At 33.4% G+C, this 19,645-nt stretch overlaps 1 protein-coding gene and 1 pseudogene across 1 annotated transcript in view; one reads left to right on the top strand and one right to left on the bottom strand.

Moving 5' to 3' along the window:
* Positions 1-19,645, top strand: part of ARHGAP15 (Rho GTPase activating protein 15) — a 592,609-nt gene that overhangs the window by 382,636 nt on the left and 190,328 nt on the right. The gene's annotated exons all lie outside the window — the stretch shown is intronic.
* On the bottom strand, positions 13,488-13,606 carry LOC111736129 (annotated as a pseudogene).

The following is a 19,645-nucleotide window of genomic DNA, read 5'->3' as shown; positions in this document are numbered from 1 at the left end:
ATTCGGGGCTAGAAGAGAAGACCAAAAAAAAAAGAGTAAACAGGAAACAGCCAGCAAGAGTATGAAAGAGAAACTAGAAAAAGACAACCAAAAGAAATCAGAGATGACAAGGTAGAGAAAGAGAAAAAAGCTGTGTTTTGCAATTAAGAAAACAAATGCAGATAAAAGAGCAGGCTTGCAAGGTCTGTAATGAAGACAGACTATTGAACCAGTAATCATCTCTGCCACAGTTACCTGATACTTGCTTCTCTTTTCCAGAGAATTTTACTCTTGTTCAAGAAAATGCTTGTAAGTTAAATCTTGCCATGAATGTCAAGTTTACAATGAATGTTCACAAATTCTGTATGTAGAAGTGGTTAGTAATTAATTCACCGTACTTATTAGTGACATTTAATGGAGTTTATCTCCATCTAGCAATATACAACAGTCTTATTCTCAAAAAGCGCTTAAACATTAAAGAAGTTAACGTAGGAATAAATGTGCAGTTCAAGAACCGGAAAGGCTATCTAACGTATCCAGCAATGTGGCTCTGGTCAAATCAGTCGGCGGATATTCCCACACTTTCAAGTCCAGAATACATAAGAATAAATACTGTCTCTTCCGAGATAAAGCCTGAGTCTAATTTCCAACTCCCATCTTCATTCTAAAGTTTAGGTTTTTAACATACTTTTCTCTGGGAGTCAGTTGGAAGGAAACAGAGCCAAAATGAATACTCTAGGCAATTAGCCTCTTAATGTGCATAGAGGATTTAAATAATGTAACACCTCAACATGTGGAGATGCAATACTCTAAAATATTCTATCATGATCTCATTTACATGATAGGAGTTCTGGGTCCGGGAGATGTTTTTGTTATAAATCCCTATATTCGGAAGTTAATAGTTCAATCATAAAAATAATCTTGGCTGAAAGTTAGCAGGATATTTTCTCCTGGAAGCAAATATTTACAATTTTTTTTTTAATCACATGCTTTTGGAAAGCTTTCAGGCTTTCAAATATGTGAACAAAATAATAATAATAATAAAGCAGTCAGAGAGTTTCAAATATTTGTTGCCCTGAGATTCCAAAATGGATTTGTAGTTCTTAAATAGAATTTTAAAATTCTTATTGCATAATGTGAACCAATTGATTAAAAAAATAAATTATCAAAACTTTTGTGGGAGTGTCACTCCGTTTTGTGAAATAATCCATTGTTTATTGATTGAACAAGAATCTATACATTCTATTTTCATAGACATTTCTCTAGAGCTTAAAAATTTATGAAAATTAAGAGGTTGTAAATTCAGGAAGCTATAGATAACACCAAACGATTATACTTTTTTGTGGGTTTCCTAATGAATAATGTTCCCTTTTAAAATGCCTAAAAAAAACTTGCCCTTTCCAAGGAATTTTCGTACTTCCAAATAAAGTGTGTCCAACTTAAGCATTAATCATTAATCTACATATATAGAAAAAGAGACGTACAGATTCCAGAAGAAGTAGTTGCATTGGTCTATATAATTGAATGTGGCATATTTTCCTCTATAGGATGTTTTACAATAATTTACTCATCTCCTTAGAAGATTTCTGTCTTGGAGATTCTTCTAAACTCCGAGAGAGCTTGTCTTTTAGTCTAACAGGCTGTGGAATTAGAAATATTTTTCTTGGGATCAAAGTAATCTTTTCTTGCTAGTTTTATCCCTTTTTGCCGAATTTTATACTTTGCAAACCACTTCCTATTTTCAGCACAGAAGGAAAAAAACAATCAAACAAAAAAAAAAAATCAAGAGCAAGACACTTTGAGAAGAAAAATTAACCGTGCAAAACCAAAATAGCTCTGAAATGATACTGCTGGAAGAATTCTTGAAGTTGTAGTAGACTGTAGACCCAAAATGTAAAATCACACTCTTTTTAAGGAAATATGAATTTGCTGAGATTTAAGATGAAAGCACAGCTTATAAAAGAAAAATATTTAAACTATTACCTTTAGTACATTATGTACTCTTTTATACAGGGAGCATGGATTTATTTTTATCTCTTAGCACGGTGTCTGGCACATAATGGATTCTCAATAAATGAAAAATAAATAGATAAATTATATTCAACATTGCTTAAATCTTCATTGGAAAGTTACACATCATTGTTACATCTGCATATAGTTGAAACTAAAAAGATCAATGACCAATGGTTATTGGTTGAAGGCAGCTGCATGATGTAGAGAGAATAACGTAGTTTGTAAATCTGCTTTTTAAGCATTTAAACCATTTCTGATGACAGTATATTATATTGTTGTAAATGATATCATTCTTTTCCATCTATACCCAGCTATGCTAAACATTTGAAGTTATGTTTTCTTACAGATTGTATGCTCATCAGTTTTTGGATACTATATTTAGTGCACCATCCAGCAGCTAAAAGAATATCCATTCTCTACTCATTTTCATCAGAGGAAGCCAGACCCTATTAGGCATTGTTTCAACACCAGTAGCCTGCTGTTTTTAATCAAGGAATTGAATATAACTATGACTTGTAAGTGACATGCCTGAGAATGGTCAGACATAAGCTCAGTTTCCATAACCGCACAGAAAGTTGGGCACCACGTCTTCTTTAATTCAGACTTTGAATACCACGTGGGTGCTGTTCTGTGTTAGTTTATCTCCCTGTGAACATCTCACCTTCTTGAGTCAGTGTTTATTTTCTATGTAAATCTCAAGAAATTTTTATTTTAATGATAACTTTTTAGTTGAGCCTGCCAAAGAATTTCAAATAAGAAATACATAGTCAACTGCATAGACCTATCAATTTGAAGCTAATGAAGACGGGGTATCAATATTCTAACTTGTGACATGATTTATATATTGGATATTGATTTCATTTTCTCCAAATTTACTTCGCAGCAGAAAAAAAGTTAAGTTCTCTGATGCTATCAAAAGCTCTATTACGACTTTGAATACACCAGTCATTAAAATAGGACTGTATTTTTTCTCTTTTCAAAATATAATGCTCTTATTATTCTGTTTTTGCATTTTTGACAGATTAGGCTAACTTAATTCTTTAGTCTCCCTACAACACAGCGGAACACCGTATTGTAATCACTGTAGTAAGCTTTCTTTAAGTTTGTCTTGAAGGCAGGCAGTTGGCTTGTATTTGAAATTGCATAGCATAACATCAAATCCACGTATTTGGCCTAGAGTTTGACAGCACATGAAACATGGATTTCTTCTGGATTTAATTCTTGACTCTGATAGTTCATACAACTCGTTTTCTCAGTGTAAGCTCAATCATACCTAAGGCTTCAATAATTTCATCAGTGACATGAAAGTTCCTATATGAGAATGACTCTTCAAGCTATTTCTTACAGTCATACCTGAGGTCTACGAATAGCTCTTCTTGAATTTTCCACTGGCATTGCAAACTCAGCTTTTACAAACCAAATGTATCACTTTCCCCAACACATGTATTCATCCTCATTTATTTCTTAACTCAGTCATCATGACCTATTTTCTCCACCAATCTAAAAAGAAATACATTGGGCATCTTAGATTCTTCTCTCACATTACATACTATTATCATTCACCAAGTCTGATTATCTCTACTTTTTTACCATCTCTTGAATTGGATTCTTTCTTTCACTTCCTATGGTCTTGATTGGGCCCTCATAATTTCTTTTAAGATAAACCTCCTAATCAATAACATTGCCTTTGTTCTCATTTCTTCCCAGGCCGTTCTTCTCAATGCTATCAAATTATTTCTTTTAAATAGAAATAGGATCACGTTATATCCTCTTGGACCCCTCTAATGGTTCTTTTTTTCTCATGAGGATAAATAAAATTTCGCATTAATTATTCCCATTAAAAAGGATAAGCATATGACCTCTGTCTAGTATCCAGCTTCATCTGCTCATAAGTTGCTTCCTATGCTTCAGGAATACCAACTACATTAAGTTTTCCAAAGTCTGATACTCCTTCTGTGTGCTATTCCCTCTCAAAGACCCTCTCCCCATCTATCTACCTATCAAATTCATACTCATTTTCTTGTGCATGACACAAGAATCACCTTCTGCAAGGAATATTCTCTGACTGTTATCCTCAACCACTTCTGCATGGCCCCTTGAACATTATTAGGGTTTCCTTCCACAGTGTTCCAGTAACAGCTTTACTTTTTCTAATACAGCCCTCATTGCGTGGAACTGTAATGGCTGGCTTCGTTATCTGCTCCTCCATCTAGAATGTGAGTCCTTAAGTCTAAGAATTGTGTCCAGTTAACTCTGTCTCCTCAGTCCTTAACACATCTTAGCTGGCATATGGTAAGGGCCCAACTCGTGATGGATGATTAAATAGATGAATAGATCACTATTACCCAAGATTTCTTTTCATCTGTTCATCCATGAATCCATCTTTAAGAATCAAATCCTACATACTGAAAACTCATTGAAGTGCTAGTAGTGATTAAATGGCTCTTTAAACATAATTTGAAGTCACGTTATCCAGAAGGTAGAGTAACTACCTTAAAAATGAAAGTAAGTTTTTTTTTTTCTTTTTGCAGTATGGTATGATATCTGTATGAATACCATATTAGCAATAGTCTATAATAGTAGAATAGTATAAGACAGGACAAAAAAGAGCAATGAGTCTGATGTTCAGTGCAGGTTTTAAACAAAACATACTTCCTCATCCTTCATAGGGAGAAAACAGTTCTCTCAACAAATAGTGTTAAATTGTTTCATAAACCTGTGGGACTCAACTAACTAAGGCCAAATTTGATGCTTTTGAGAACTGCCAGCATCATAAGACTAGGACTGTCATCTTTCTAGTTCAAAAAATTATACACTTTATATATAAACCCCCAGGCATTATGCCTACTTCCTTGTAAGTTTGTGTATAATTTTTCCCATTATCCCCCGTTAGGTCTCTTTCGCCATCACCACTTTCCAAGCATCTACCATCTACTGAATAGCCATGTTACTGATTATTTTCTCCCAAATGTATTAGCTTGCATTATTTAAGGCTGAATCTCATTTTATAATTTCCTGCTTGTATTTCTAAACTCCTTAAGTCCATTTGTATGATTCCTTTGTCTTCACAGATGTCCACAGTTCCTCCCAATTTAGTGTCATCAGCAAATTTAATTAATGCTCTGTTTACCTCTCCTTCTAATGAAACCAGTCCCATGTTTCATTTCATCATACAAAGTAAAAATGTATTGGCAATAAAACAGTCCAAAGAAATGTTCCCTCACTGTAGGAGGGGAAGTTAAGAATACAGCAAAGAATCATGTGGTGAGGAGTGGACTGGGCACTGAGGTGAGCTAGTTTGCTATTGCCCTAAGGCAAAACCTTTTTCACAGGAACCACACATTGGCAGATTGCCTGGGTTGGTGCTGGAGTGTGTGTTTGTGTGTGTGTGTGTGTGTGTGTGTGTGTGTGCGCGCGCGCGTGTATGTGTAAGGTAGCTATATTATCCTGAAGACTTTTTACTAAAGATACACTTATTAATATATGAAAAGCATATTTATATCTATAAATACAAGTACAAAAGTAAGCTAGTATCATTCAATTAATAGTATAACTACAAATTAACTGCAACAGAAACACATCTGGATATATACAGGTTCACAATCAGGGAGTTTTTCCTAACATTCCCTACTGGCTAAATTCTAAATTTTTATCTCAGTCCATAACTTGATAAATACTTTAAATCCAAATTACGCTTTGGTTTTAAATAAAAGTCCATATAAATAGTAAATTTATAGAATATGGTAAGAAAAAAATGTAGAGGTACCTAACAAACATTAAGTAAAAAGTGTATATATTTTAACCTCTAGAATTAATAGGCCAGAAAAATTGAGCTTGATTAGAGAAAGAGGTCTTTCTTGTTAACTTTAAGGTAGGCACGTTTATTTTTTAAAATTATATTAGACTTTGAAGGTATGGTCATAGAGTGACTACTATAAAGAAAACAAAGATGGCATTTATTAATCACCCACTGTGTGCCACAGTAATGCTATTGCTATTGATTTCTAACATGAACCAATACTATCGATTTAAAGCTTCCATTAAATGTTACCTAATTCTCCATAAATTATATCCCTAACTTCAGTAAAATCTTGTAAATATTTACCATGTTACATATGAAGATTCATTCTTCGGAATGTGAATGTATTAGTATAAATCCATTGATTCCACAGGGGAAAAAAAAATATGTTTAAGTTTTTGCTTTGATTAGAACAGATGGCAGAACAATATCTCTTTTGTTAGATACAGAAGACAATGTATGTTCACAATGTTGAAATGAAGGTTGATATATATTTTACATGTAATACAAGGTCACCAAAGATGTCATCACCAGTAGATGGTATTAACAAAATAGTGACTGGGCATATTGTTAAGTAGTCATAACCTTGTATTGTTTTTCTAGTGAGAAAAATCTGATGCATAATGCATTCTTATGAGAGAATTTTCTCAAATGCCAAGACTACAGGCAGAACTTCTCTAAGCTTTAATGGGAGTTTCTTGCCAGCACCTGTTACAGTATAGAGTTCATACATAATCCAAGCCTGGCTTGAAATTCAGACTTGAAAAAACTAATATAGTGAAACCTTCTTATAATGTTTCCTCACGTGTAATGTTCATCTTTTAATCCTAGGTCTGATATGTTTATGTCCGTGTTTTCTATTCAAATTCTTTTCCCATTGGAAAAGCTTCTTTTCACAAGCTTTTTATGGACCAGATCAGATAAAACAATTTTTCTTACTGGATAAACTACTGGAAAAGATACATAAGGGGGAAAGCTATTAGGCTAGAAACTGAATTAATGCTAGAAATCAACTCTTCTTAACTGAAAATAGTTCTAGTGATAGAGTATAGATTCCTGAGGAGCCAACAGAAACAAAGTACTATATGTGCAAAAAGTTATAGCCAGTGACTCTAAAACAGGGATCACAGGTCAAAATAGTTTGGCCATATTTTCCCATATCTTTACAGACTAAATATAGGGAATTATAATATTTAAACGGATATTGCATTTAATCCCATGGATAAATCAGCTGGGTAATGTTTTGCGTAGAGGAGAAAAAGTTAAAAGAATTCTTAAAATTCCATATTTTTTAATTAACTCCCACAAATTCTCATTACCAAAACAAAAACAAAAAAAAAAGTTTCAGTGCCTGTTTAACCAACATTGTTGGAGATTGCACAGAAATACTATTTTATGAAAAATCACCTTCCTTTTAAAGGTGTTTGAAGTCTCTTTTCTACTATTTCTGACATGCATAGCATATAAGAATGAAAACAAAACCCTCATACTCACAGTCCTGAATTACTTATTGTCATTGTCCTATTTGACAGGATGGCAAGCTTTTTACTTGTCAAATAGCAAATTTTTAGTTCCATATTTATCACAGGATTTTATAACTAATGTTGGTAGGTAACAAGGTTAAAATTGGAAGTAATCGGAAACCCTGAAACCATGAGAAGACAATTACAAACCAGTTAGTGAAATTTCTCACAGAGGAAAAACATGGGGTCTGAACAAGTACAACTCCAGATAATGACATATTTTGCATACCCATTTACCCCCTTCCTTTTTTTCTTTATTAGGTGGTTGTGTTAATACACACTGTCCCCTTGAACACTATGTCTGACTTCCAATACTCTTCTCCTGGAAAACCTGCCTAAGGAATATTATTTATACCTTAGTTTGAAGTTCAGATACCCTTATAACTCTTCTGAGTATTACCTCGAGTATAGTTGTTTTAAAACATATCAATAATTTAGCATTAAATGGCTTTGTCTCCTGTTAGAGCATTTTCAAGCACCATGGAAAAAAAGGTTTTGTTTTGTTTTGTTTTATTTTATTTTGTTTTGTTTGATAAAGCAAAGAGAAGAAAAGGGAGTCATACTGACACCTCTAAAAGCATGATGTGTTCTCGAGCTTAGTACCTTCCTCCTCTCTAGGGGTTTTGCTTGTAGCACACTTTGCTCTAAACCTGGACAAAATAAGGTCATTATTTTCTTTTGATATTTCAACCTATGAATTAATAGAAATGCATTTGTGTCTAGGGATGGTCTTTGATAAGATAAGTCTTGGTTAAGATATATTTTAAAACTTGAAATTAGGTTGGGAATCTAAGACCTCGTGAGTCAGGTCCATAGGCCGATAAACTTTACACTGAGTTACTGGGGAGATTTAAGGCCACCGGGGATATTTAAGATGAGAGGTGTCCGATGGAGCCAGTGGTCTATACACAGGCAGCTCTACGTACAGTGCAGAAGTAGAAAAATGGTGCAGTGGGAGATGTCCATCCCCAAGATTGTATTTTCTGTAGACCTTAACCAGAAAGAAGACAGGCCTAGTTTTCAGAGATCTCATGATTCTAAGGAAGAATGGTGTGTCTCTTCAGTGTTTTATTCTCTAGAGCAAAGCTCTATATGGATTTATGTAAGTTAGGCTCTTGAGCCTCAGTTTAGAGCATTACACTCGCCTAAAAGAAAAATCATTGTATAAGCTGTCCCTGAAGAAAGATAGATTATTTATTACACTTTCCATATGATGGAAATTATTATGATGATAAGAATAAATCATGTTTAAGAATAAATTGTGTGTTTAATCAAATTGAAAAATCTACCTCTTCTCTAAATCTGTAAGTGAAAATAGCAGGAAATCCAGGCAGGGTGAGCATTTGGAGAATAGCAACTACCTTTTTGAATTAGCTTGAAACTGATATGGTACACCCACTCCCTCTTTTTTTTCCCTCTCCCATTAGGTATTATACTTGATCTCTCATCCTGCATCTCTTCTTCTCCTGCTTCCTACACAAGTGAAGTCTTGCTGTATTTGCCTTCTTTTTAGCTAAACTGCTTTCAGAATAGGATCTAATAGATTAATTCACATGAAAGTGTACACAATTAGTAAGGTTTGATGTGAAAGACCCCCATGGCATTTAAAGGCAATAATATTCTAATTGCAGAATTGTAGACATAAGCAAAACTGTATAAAAGGCATATTTTAAGATAGAATTATCTTCCCAAAACTTGTGAAAAAATACCACAAATATAGCCTTTAAATTAATGTTAAGACTACCCCTGGAGACTGATGGCATAAAGTCCATGTCTTCAAATTGATAGTCTTTCATTTCTACCTTCCCTAGCACTTCAAAGGTCAACTGTAGTGATCATGGATTTTTAAATATTTTTCTCAAAATTCAAAATCTGACGGCCCTTGGGGAAGTGGGAAAATAGAGATAACTCTTTATTTAAATTTAATGCAATGGAAAACATTAAACATATTTCTAACTTAGTTTCTGACCATTTAGAAAATCAAATATGTAAGGTAGACACTCAGTAAATATTGTATTAATGGACATCAACATATGTAACACACCTTAGTTTAACATACCTCCTTTCCATAACAACAGATCAGGAAGAAATGATAGATGCTAAATATCTAATGATAGATGTTAATTATGTGTATGTATGGACACACAAATATTTCAGTAATACTTTTGATGTAGATCTATGTGAAAATCATCCAGGAGCAGGAAATCTGGTTTGTATTACACCAGTGCTGGATGAGTTTAAATAAGGGAACAATTGGTATTGGAATGCCTTTTTTACTCAAATAATGTTTGAGTAATTAGAGTGTAAGCAATTCTTTCCTAGATGGTTAACAGTCCTCAAGTAGTCAAAAATGAAGCTGAGAAGATAGGTCTCTCCTACACCATTTAAGCAAAACCTTTGCCTAATCTTTCTAGTTATAACCTAATAATAGAAATTAAGAAAGTCAACCTTAATGCTAGTGCTGGGCTTTTATCCATACATTTCTTTTTGTATGAGTCTGAAAATCATGAATGACAATTGTAGAAATTTTCCAGGAATAGTTCGAGCTTCTAATTAGAAAAAATGATCATGTCTTTTTAGCTCTTTTCCAGAACCTTTTATTTGTATTGCATAACCTGGGTATAATTTGTCTAATAATGGGATCATTTGTACAATACTTAAATTTTGAGATTTCTACTATGTCTCATAAAGATTTGGAATCTGATCTTAAAACATCTTTCAGCTAAATTAGAGATATAAAATAGGACATTCAAGGACACAGTAGATAGATGATAATCACCCAACTTTTTTCAAATGGGCCTATGAAAACATAAAATGTCAAAATTTTTAAAAAATATAATCTATGGCATAATTTTTTGGTAATAAAATAAATATCATTATTATCATTTATTTTCATGAGTATATACACATATTGTAAAATAGTTGTGAAATTAATAAAATAATAAGTAAAATCAGAATCATTTTTATAATCCCACTATACATAGATAATCACAGTTAACATAGCAGTGTATTGTAGACATGTTATATATAATTATATCTATCTATTATAATATTGTAATATGATATTATAATACAACACAACATATAATACAATATCATTATATTATCTATATATGTATATACTGATAACATGTATTGTTTATTTTGAGATATAAGTAAAATTGAATATATCATAATGGTTGTTTCCTTCTAAAGTTGGCTACAGGGTATATATATCAATCTGAGAGTGTTGCTCAGATGTGTTGTATATGTGAAAATATTTTTTAAAATGTAGGTGTCATTGCCACTAACACAATGAATTTGGGTGCAGGAGTCACTTTTAGTGCCTCAAAACAATGCCGGTGCTATGGCTCCATAATATCGAGACTGTATTCTTCTCTTTAATGTATCCCCAAAGCCTAGCACATTTTTGCTACATAGTAAGTACTTAATCAATATGGGTTCAACTGCATAGAGAGTTGGAGTTCACCAACTCAAGGGCTTTCCATCCAGAATATATTGGAATTTTTCATTCTTTCCCTTTAACCATGATTTAGCCTAGGTTCATCTGTCAAACAGGGAGGATTATGCACTAGTCCCATCTTTCTGTTTAGCAGTATTAACAATACCCACGTGATATTCTCTCCTGTATTCTCTAAAAGAAAACAATAATCTTCTTTGTGTTTCCTTGTTAAAGAAAGCTCAGTCTTTTCAGTCTCATTCACTGTCATGGTCAGGAGCATCTTCTTTGACTAGGAAAGAGTCTAATGACACCAGAATATGTCAATAGTTTGGGAGAGCATCAAAAAGCTGAAAAGATCTATATAGGACTTTGCTGATACTTAATATGTTCAAATAGGTTTGTAGGCTATTTTGCCTCCGTACTTCTGTGTCTGGAATTCTGCTTGCCTGACTCAATTTAGAAGCAGCAGCCAGATAAGTCTCACTCTCACCTGAATGCTCAGCAGAGCAAGCCTTCAAAACCCTCCAGGAAGTGGCTAGCCCAAGGACCTGAATTAGAAGCACTTCCCCAAAAAGAAGATCAAAAGTTATGCTCCACCAACACAGAGACACTGAGAAATGGTTGAATGTGTTCTAAATTAAACTGCCCTGGTGGTGAGCAGAGATCTGCCAAAATCTTTCAATTAATCACTTTTACCTTCAGGGCAGAGTTAGGCCTGAGAGTATTTCAATAGGTTTTTATTGGAACAGGGTTATTTCAGATATTAAACTATGTTGCACAAAGTAAAAATAATGTTATTTTTAAGTTGCTACTCTTGTTAAATAAAAGTTGGCAAGCATTCTTGGGGTCTGTATTGTGTCTGTGTATTTGTGTATGTGTGTGGCTTTTTCCTGTGCCATAAACCTCACTCATTTAAAAAAGCGAACAGCAATGAGTTAGGTGGTAAATATATTCATACAATCATTTTCATTAATAATATGTCATAAATAATGGAAGAAAGGTTTTAAGTGTATAATTTTCTACAATACAATTGAGATATTTTTCCTACATCTTCAGCAGTAAGTTAATTAGAATCACCTGTATTTCCTTGGGTGGACACCAAATGGATTGCAAACAAAAACAGATTAAAATAGCTGCTAGAGCTCATGGCATACAGATGACAAGATTCACAAAAAAGGACAACAAGGCACTGAAAATGTTCGCTTTCCAAACAGTTTTAGAGGATATTTAGCTCTTGCAACTTCTCTGTAAAAGCTGCTTGTAAGTGTTTTGCTGAAAGGCTAGAATAGCTTTGTTTCTGATCCCTTGATGAGTGAGAGAAATGTTTAAGAAAGATCATTTTACAGAGAGATTCGGGCTGAAATGCGATGACTATGATTCAAGCCAAGCCAAAAATTACAGTTCAGAATGAAAGGGGAGGTACGTGGTTTGGGAATCCATTTTCCCACATTCCTGAATCTCAATCATCCCAGCCAATGTTTTAAAAAAAAATCCAATGGAAAACAATGAGGTCACTTTGTTTAGATATTTTTTAAAATAGAGGTGGAGGGATTGAAAAGAACAAGAGCAAATGTATGAATTTTAAATCAGTATCTACTTCATGTAGGATGAGACCAAAGGCTCAACTTTGTGAAACTATTATGACTTCATCATAAAAGGAGCCATTTTTCAGTATTTTCTTTTTGTTTGTATTGGTAAGCCTTTTATTCCATGTCTTTAACTTATGAAAGAGTTGTTGCTAAAATTTTAAAAAGAAATGTGTGTATGTGGGCATACTTTACAGATTACTGTTCCCTAGGTTGCAGCCTTTCCTTCGGAAGAGAATCTTCAGGTTGTGCTGGCCTGTTTGCTTCCAAATTACCAGATGATAGTGGCTGACAAAATTCGACTTTCGATTCTCGATACTTTTACTTATTTTTAAAAAACACTCTGAGCAAGTCACAATACCAAGAGAATGATTTATTCACACCTACATGATCACAGCATAGCATAACAATAAAATTCACATATAAGAGATTCTCAGAAAATGATATGAGACAAACCAAATACACTTCTAACTGCAGTGTTTTCCAGGCACTTGAAGTTTTCCTTGAAGACAAGAACTCTCACTTGATAATTAGAATCATTGACCAATATTTGTCTTCAAGACTAAGATTTTGAAAAAAGAAGAAACATATTAGAGAATTTATCAAAGACTGTTTCTTGTTTCTTTGGTTCCCACTTTTTAGAAATTATTTCAGTTGCTTATCTTTAGTCTTATGAAATCAAGAGTATTAGGTTTCCAAGTGAAATTTCACAGGCAAACTCAAGGTCTTTCTGAGATGCTTTTTATTTTGAGATATTTCCTAATGATCCTAAGACTGGTATAATTCTATGAATTATATTTGCTATCATTCTGCAGGCTTCATACTGTTAGGCCTCAAATTCTTATCTGAGTTTAGACAGATATGTAAGAATCAATGTATAAGAAATAAGGAACCACACATGTGATAATATCCTTAGACTCTCATTTTACCTAGGTATTAAGTAGAGTCTACAAATGGCTTCCATCTATATCATACTAGCCACATTGAAACTTGTTTTCCTCTCATCTTTTCCCTTAGTCTCTTATCATTAGTAATCCGTAAATTAAAAAGCATTTTTTTTTTTTTTTAGGCGAGGCAACCCTTGGTTGACCTCACAGATTGCAAGGACCCTGTCAGCTTACAATCTCTTATTTTTTTATTTTTTATGCCTACAGCTTCTGGTCTTCCTAGGTGGTCTCCCATCCAAGTACTAACCAGGCCTCACCCTGCTTAGCTTCCGAGATCAGACGGGACTGGGCTTGTTCAGGGCGGCATGGGCATAGACTAAAAGGGATAATTTTAAAGGCAGTTGATCCAGTAGTAAGTCTGAATGGAACATAAGTTGAATTAAATATATAGAAGTTATATGCAAAAATAAGCCTGATACAGAAAAGAATCATAGCAAATGGAAACTAAGATCTAGCCCTCGGTACTAGCGTCGGTTTTCATAGGACTTTTCATATATACTACTATTTACATTTCTGGATTCTAGTGTTGTAGATAAGTATCTCCAATTATGAGATAGTGAAATATTATGGCAAGAACTAAATATAAATATAAGGGATTGGGAGAGGATTCAACAATGAGGAATGATAGTGCACCTTGAAGAAAGATGGCTTTTGTCTTCCTAGTAACTTTTAAAGAATTCAGTGTAATTTGCTTCTACTTATTGATGTGTCCAATACCTTTCTTAAAAAGAATTGTAGAAATAGGAAACTAATGCAATAAGTGTTTTTTTTTTTAATTCTAACAATGTAAACTCAATACAAGAATATTTAATAATAGTTAAAAGCAAGATAGCCAGCCCTTTCCCCCTATACTCATTCCCTGATTACTACTGCTATAGATCTTTTCAAGGTCTGAGTGCTACAGTAATCACTAAGAAATAAAACCAGTGATGCTCTTAACAGTTCAAGATATTTTGTCCTTTCCCTCTCCCAGTTTTAAATTTGTCTTCCCAGGTGCTCAAATAAGACAAAGCTTGTAAAGAGGTAAAGACTGAGCCAAATAGCAAATATGAGATGATAGATAATAGATGATGATAGATGGATGATAGATAGATAGATAGATAGATAGATAGATAGATAGATAGACAGACAGACAGACAGACAGGTACATAGATAGTATTTTTGATTAGGAATCTTAATGATTTTATTTTCTTGTATAACAGATTAAAGTAATTGAAGATGAGGGTGATAATTACCTTAACGATTCAAATAGTAAAAAGCCCTTGAAGAGAAACCAATATCCCTCTTTCTGATCCAAGATTCTCTATGTTCGATACCATTTTGTCTTTAGTCCTATATATCATTTTCTTTACTTGGTGCTCTTTCCATTTTAGGATAATTTAAATCTGGAATTTGCCCTGACCTAGAACACTGGCTATATAAACAATATAAAATGGTTCATTTATTAGCATACTAAGCCATTTTCTCAGAAATAAAATTTAAAAAGCACCCTTCTCTTAGGAACCTCTTTCAATTTTAAATTTTTTAGAAATAATTTTAGCAGCAAACATGTGTCATTTTCACTTCTTATAAAGATAAAATTTTTCTCTTCTATATGAATGTACTATAAAATATTTGATAGATGAAAAATTAATCCATATAATCCACAATTGACTAATCAAAAATGGACAGTTACCCAAATGAAACAAATAAAACTAATGAAGGGAAGGGAAATTGAAGATAAGTATCTTGATATTGTTTTTAAAAGAAATAGAAAACTTGTTGCCACAATTGTCTCTATGCAACAAGAATTTATAGCAGAGATGCAAGGATGGTAGGACAAACTACCAAATCGAGATGAAAACTGTAAAGAAAGGACTAGTTAAACAAATGAAAGGGAAAAATGTAACAATCTCAGTAATAAAGGAAACATTAGAAAAAGCATAAAATGCAACCCATATTAACATATTCTCCCAACATTAGAATTTAAAATATTTATAATTTAATCCCAGGACATTTAGATCCCAGATGCCAATAAAGAAAATTATTATATGGCAATATCTTCATAATGTAATGAAACTTTTCAATATTAAAAAGCCTATCTTTATAAAAAAAAAAAAATGCAACCCCCCCCTTTAAGTAGGCAGACAGAAAACATGCCTGATTCTCTTTCCTCAAAAAAAACCAATGAAATAATAGAAAAGATATGTTGGAAAAATATACATAATGGTGCTGAAAACAGAAAAGGTGCCATCAGCAGATCAGAAATAGAAATTCCAGGAAGACAGAAAGCAGATGGGATAAAACAAGTGAAATTAGAGCAGAAGAAACACCATATTTAGGCACAGTACTTTCCAGGGATGTCCTAGAGAGAATATCATAACTTGGGGTTGACAAATAAAAAGAGCAAAAATTGACAAGAGGATGGTAAAGAATGTAACTTACTAAATAATGGAGCTGGAATCTGACACATAGGAGAGCTGAGTCCTTCTCCATTTATCCTGCACAGAGGAAGGACCTGCAGCAACTGCTTGAACCTGAGTCAAGTTCTACAAAGACAAATGAGAGGATGTTGCTACCTGAGAATAGAGGTGGTAGAGAACGAGGTATCTCAAATCCTCTACAACAGATACTGGATATGAGAGCTTTGCCTAGGAGCAAAGTATTTAAAGTATTCCATATCCAAAATTAAGTTCTCTTTACTTTGTTAACTGAAGAATCTCTAGACTACTATTTCCTCACCATCCACTCATTCTACAGGAAACCCTCGTTCAGCCTGTCCATTTAAAATTGAAGCCGGTTTGGGGAGGGGAGGCTAATAATGCGAGCTGTGTTTGAATACAGAAATATCCATGACTACCATTTATTCTAATAAAGTTGGTCTTTTAACCATAAGAGTAATCTGATATTTGAACAATATTCATCTTAAAGAAGTTCTAGATGAAGAAAAAAGAGACAGCAGAGAGAAGGACATATTAAGTAAATGATATGAGAAAATGTTTTCTGATTGAAAGAGCCTAGATCTAGGTATATATGAGTGAAATTTTACTTCCACAAGTTTAAAGAGAAAATATTTTTTTAATCTAGAAAGTAAAAGCAATTTACCAACAAAGCATCAAAAATCAGTTTGATATCAGACTTAACAGCAGCTATGCTAGAAAATAATGGAACATTATTTTTCCAAAGTAAAAGATCATGAAACAGAAGTATTTATTCAAAACAACAATTAATTATGAAGCAAAAGAAAACAGTTATTGAGATTGAAGAAGGAAAACTTACCAATTACATACTTTTATGAAAAAAGAACACTTAAAAATAAATCCAAGAAAGAATAAGTAAAATACAAGAAAGGAGCAGTAGCTGACTCTGTCCTAGAACTTCGAGGTCCAATATGGTAGTCATAAGCCACACGTGGTTGTTATTTAAAATTAAATAAAATAAAAATTTAGTTTCTCAGTTACATTAACCACATTTCGAATGCTCAGCAACCAGCCATATGTGACCAGTGACTACTGGTTTCGACAGTTAATATATAGAGCATTTCTATCATCACGGAAAGTTCTGCTGGGCAGTGTTTAATTTAGAAAAAAACAAAAGAACCTAGAAAAAAGGAAGATGAAAAAAGTCACACTAGACCTTGACTTTTGAGAGGTCTCTTTTGTGAAAAAAAAAATTGTAATGTTGATTCCAATTACACTACTTTAAAAAAAATACTGACTAATATTAGCCCACAGATAAGTCACAAAATATAAAGAATAAAGTAAAATGTTCTAAACTTTGAGAGTATAAAAAATAACAAGAAATAAAAATTGGAAGCGACGAGAAAGAAACGGAGAAGGAAGAATAAATGTACTAAGTTCCTTATTTTTTAATAGCAAAAGGTAATTTAATATATTAAGAAATAAAAATAGACAAATGTAATGAATAATAACAAATAGAGGGTATATAAATAAGTGGTAGGAACTATCACTAAATTCTTTAACTTTTCTAATAGGAAAATTACAAAAAAAATTCAAAGTTAATAAATTAATAAACAGAAATATGACACCATAACATAAAATGAGTAACAACAAGAACTAAAACAGAACTTTTAACAGTGATTGTCTTTGAACAACAGGACGGAGTAGGAACTTAGTTTCATTGTATACTCTTCTGTATGGTTTAATTTTCATTTTTACCAGTGATGTACATTGTCCCTATGATTTTAAAAATTCTATTTAAAATGGTTATTATGAAGTTATAAATTTTTAATAGAATAAAATTATACTTGTTTGATAATTAGAATTATGTCAGCCATTTTCTAAGGTAACCATTCTTCAAGGACGGGCATCTCACAAGACATTAGTAATAAAGTTGGCAATAGATACAGCATAAATACCAGCCATCGAGACAGAGTAGAAATGAAACTTAGAGTTTCGAATTATAGCCTGCACTCTCAGTCATTGAATTTAAAGTGTATGAACAGATAAATTAGCAATAGAAGATTAGAGGAAATGCTTTAATTTAGAGGAGGAAATTTATGCCATTCAGAATGGCATAAAACATCCTCTCATATTCAGCTCTGAACCCAACCGGGATCTTCAGAAAAACTGAGAAGGAAATGTGAAACAATGTTTGGGGGTAGTCTGGGTGTTCCTGTGCTCAAGGTTCTTGCCAGAGGGAGAAGCACAAGACCCAAAGTATTGGGAGAATGACTGTTCTTGCGGTAGCTCTGGCCTCCTAGGAATTAGGAAGTGCCATAAATCTCCAGAGAGGGACTGTTTGTGCAAAATTCCCAGCCCACATTTCAGACTCCAGAGACTCAGATGCATTTTTTTTTGTTGTTATGTTCCAGAAAAACAAGCAGCAAATTGGGGGCACATCTCTCAACCAGGCTCAAAGTCCACATCTCCATGATTTATTCAGAATGCTACCTAATCCACAGTTTGCAACATTTTTAACAGGCTCATCTGCATTGTTAAAAAATGTCCATATTTTGGTAGATAAGCCATTCAACTCTGGAAATAGTGCTTGTCTCTTAGATTTCTTTTTGGAAAGTGTCTGAGATTTATGGTGGGAATTATTCATGACAGCTGCATTCTTTCCACTGGGTTTAGACCACCGTTTGGTCTAACAACTTCTAATTGTGTATCTATCCTAGTCTAAGCTTCTTCAGAAGAAAAAGGGGACTTGGTGGGTAGGGGTAATTTCGAAAATCCCCTACAGCAATACTGGTGATTCTTGTCAATAGTAAACACTATTTGGAAACTTCAGAAGGTCAGCTGATGACTTAGTTTCATCCTGTTCCCAAAGTATTTTTAGCATAACAGGCAAAATTCCTGTCAGCATTCATGGTCACGGTATTTTCTTAAAAGAAGTACCTCTCAAAGTGTTTTTTTTCCAAACATCACCAGAGTACAACATGGATACCTTGAAGACATTGCTCATTTAAAAATCATAAGAGGTCTAATTATATTTCCAAAATAAGTAGTTTCCAATCCAGCAAGGATAATGTGGTCATGAAAGGATGTCCAAATCTACCAATTTACATTGGTTTGATCTGGCATAATTTTTAAAGTTCTTGGAGCAAAAGGAGGATGGCACGTGAATCAAGTTGGGTAATATTTCCAGGACTTTGGGTTTGCCATTCTGTGAACAATTCAGGGGAAAGCTAATCAACTTCAAGACTGTTCCTATATAATTTATAACTGCTAAAATTCACTGATATGTTCCAGATTATTTTGCAAAATGTAATACCCTCCTTTTTAATATGTACTTTGTCATTTTCACTCTGTTTATGTAATTTAAAAAATATGATAGCAGGGGAGCAGCAGCCATTCAAAGCAAAAGCCACTAATGTCAGAGATTGTTATCCTTCACAAGATAAATTGTATTGATATCTCTGAATCTAAAGAGTTTGGAAATTGTGTCACGTTAGAGTCAAATTGCATCCAATATGTTTTGCTTTACTCCCTCTTACTTTTCTGGTTTTTATCTTAAGCCGCAAAGCAGTTTCTCTGCTGTGACTTAGTTCTACAACCACAGTGGTGGCACTGGTCTGGCTTACCCTCCCTGTCACCATTCCCAACCCTCCCTCCTTTTATCCCAAAAGAAAATTGGGTTATTAATTTAGGATGAGGCTGCTTTGTTTAAACAGTATACTGCTTCTCAATTGCTCATACTTAATATATCTAACCCATACTGCTCTTTCAAATGTTTTTGATTACGGAACTTAAAAAAAAAAAAAAAACTACTGAAATTTATGAAAAACCAAGGAGGCACTTCTTATGTTGTAACTTTAAATTTCTGTAATAAGAAAAGAAAGTTTTTGGATATACAGGAATTTTGGCAATTAAAATTCAGTTTATAACTCTAGACAACATTCGCATTTCAATAAC

The sequence above is a fragment of the Pteropus vampyrus genome, unplaced genomic scaffold (genome assembly GCF_000151845.1).
Source record: "Pteropus vampyrus isolate Shadow unplaced genomic scaffold, Pvam_2.0 Scaffold17, whole genome shotgun sequence".
Classification (NCBI taxonomy): domain Eukaryota; kingdom Metazoa; phylum Chordata; class Mammalia; order Chiroptera; family Pteropodidae; genus Pteropus; species Pteropus vampyrus.
This window is presented reverse-complemented; position numbering and strand designations above follow the sequence as displayed.